General features: G+C 42.0%; 1 long non-coding RNA gene across 1 annotated transcript; it reads left to right on the forward strand.

The window, feature by feature from the left end:
- Positions 1–114: 114 nt before the first annotated feature.
- LOC116380322 (uncharacterized) lies at positions 115–856 on the forward strand. Its single transcript, XR_004212538.1, has 2 exons — positions 115–292; positions 475–856. It is a non-coding gene; the product is annotated as an uncharacterized LOC116380322 (long non-coding RNA).
- The last annotated feature ends 1,810 nt before the right edge of the window (positions 857–2,666 follow it).

The raw sequence follows: 2,666 nt of genomic DNA on the forward strand, positions 1-2,666 counted from the left end.
GAGAAGGATTAAAGGAGTCCTTTCTACTGGTTGAGTAGGGGGGGGGGGGGTTACCACATCATTACGTCTCAAAGCAATGTGGACTATTCATGAAATCCATTTCAGCCGGCTCATGTGACCGAAGTAGAACGTTATTCTGTCCGTGCTCAAACATGAACAAAGTCATATCAGCAGTGTTTCTGATCCATCCATCTCACTGTTGTTCCTTTTTTTTGCTCTTTTTCAGGACGTCAGTAAAGACTGCGAGGTCACCTGCATGCCCACTTTCCACTTTTACCAAAATGGAAAGAAGGTAAGCATGACAATAGACAGCAGAGCTGTAAACAGTTGCTCATCCACACGCTCCAGCAGACACGGAGCAACAACAAAGATGCTGGTCACTGTGCGGTGTCTTGGTGTCGACTCCTGAAGGGAACATCTGCTCCACGGCATCTTCATGCCGCCTTTAACCCTCCGGTCTGCGTTGTCTTTCAGGTGGACGAGTTCTCCGGCGCTAACATGGATACGCTGCTTGCAAAACTGGATGCTTTGAGAACATGAAATCCCGCCGACCAATCCGCTGTCCCTCATCGTATCAACACCACCGCCTCCCTCTGTACATGTATAAGAAACTCCAGTTACTAGTCATGTAACCATCACATCTCTCATTCCACACAGGCTGCGATCATTACTTCCACTCATCACGTGTTGGTGACGTACTCTTCGTCCTGTTCAGTGTGCGTCTTGACTGGCTGAAATTAGGATTAAAACCCGATGACAACTTTTAATTCTGTTTTTCTATGAGTGATTGGCTTTGCTCCCGACTCCCTCGTACGTTGTGTTCAAGGTGGATTTAATAAATGATGAGTTACTGGAACTGTGTTCTCTTCTTATTCACATTTTAAACACAACCTCTTACTGTAAGGGCAAAGAATCTGATATTTATCATCGTACAAGTATATAGCAGCATATGTTTAATATTGTCGAGTCTATATCAAAAAATACAGCTTTATTTTACAAAAATTCCTTTTCCTGCAGAGAGGAAGTACTAGTCAAACGGGTTACAGACTAACTGTAGCCCTTTTTACGAAACGGTTGACTAAATATGACAAAAGAAATAAAACTAATAGTGTAAGAACTCATGAAGTAAATTAAAGTTGAATTACTAAAGTCTTTGTGCTACAGATTCAACACTCGATACTGTCTACTTTCATTCTCAAATATGCTCGTTTTTCAAGTAAAGATGACTCATTACTGATTACCCAGAATGCTCTAACATGCACACTATCTATCCACGTTGTGAGTCCTATCTTGGGTTTGGTGACGGTCAAAGACAGGAAGTACACACGATAATGCTCCCTCTTAAGTTTTCTGTGTTTAACATACTTTTCTGGCCAGCACCTAGTACTTATCGCGTACTTCCGTGTATCCTTTCCTAAGCAGTTCAAAAGGAAACCTGTTTTTTAATTTGCATGTACACAGGAAAAAGGAGTGAATGCAACGTGTAGGTGTGTCTGACCACTCCTGCATTTATATGCTGCTGCCGTATAAAAGGCGGCGTCTCGTCCTCTTCAAGTCACAAACTTGGATACTTCTTGTTCACCTCGAGATAGGCTCACAGAATGGCCAACACTATTAAAGAACCGGGGAATTTGGTAAGTTGTATTTTGTTGGTTTTGCAGCGTTCATCGTTATTGTAGGAAGCCACTGTAAGACGTAGTGTTAAACAGAATCACCTTTATTGGCCAGGTATGTACGGATACAAGGAATTTGTTGCTCTTAACGTACATAATATAAAAACAAGGACATTAAAGACAAAGAACAGAAACTAAGCACAAACTTTGAGTTACTATATACAATATGAATATATATCGAAGTGTATATATGAACATAAAGAACAATGGATTTGTGATATTAGTGCAGAATGGTGGTAATAGTGCAAATGGAGGTGCAGTTTGTCGGATTAATTGTTCATGAGAGTGACGGTCCAGCGGAAAGAAGCGCTCCTGTGTCTGCTGGTTTTGGCGTACAGCGCCTACCGGAGGGGAGGAGTTAGAACAGGGTGTGAAGGGTCTGCAGAGATCTTTCCTGCCCGACTCTGACAGTCCGTTGTAGTCTGTTCCTGTCCTGTGTGGTGGGCCGATCCAAACCACACAGTGATGGAGGAACAGAGAACAGACCGGATGATGGGTGGAGTGAAATAGGGTCAGCAGCTTTTGAGGCAGGTTGCACTTCCTGAGCTGACGCCTTTGGACTTTTTTTCGTTATTACATCATCATCAGCCAAACCAGTTTCTCCCAAAACCCTGACATACTAAAAGTGAAAGCCTTCAGATTTAATGAATGAAATGTTGGTTTTGCAGTGACAGAAGCCATTGACCACTGACCAAATAAATAACTGCAGCAAGAAGATAAACAAATTGCATATCAACGATATATATATATATTTATATTTTACTTTCCAAATATCAGCTGCAATAACTGACTTTAGGTTAGTTAATACATCACAACTTGATCATCTTCTGTTTTTTGTGTTTCATTTTCTGTAGGCTGAGTTCAAGCAGATGCTGAAGGATGCTGGAGACAAGCTGGTTGTGGTGGACTTCACAGCCACCTGGTGTGGCCCCTGTAAAATGATCGGCCCTAAATTCCATGTAAGTGTACAATTTAGCCATTCGGGTGTCATTA

The sequence above is a fragment of the Anarrhichthys ocellatus genome, unplaced genomic scaffold (assembly GCF_004355925.1).
Source record: "Anarrhichthys ocellatus isolate YVR2014 unplaced genomic scaffold, GSC_Weel_1.0 scaffold6798, whole genome shotgun sequence".
Lineage (NCBI taxonomy): Eukaryota > Metazoa > Chordata > Actinopteri > Perciformes > Anarhichadidae > Anarrhichthys > Anarrhichthys ocellatus.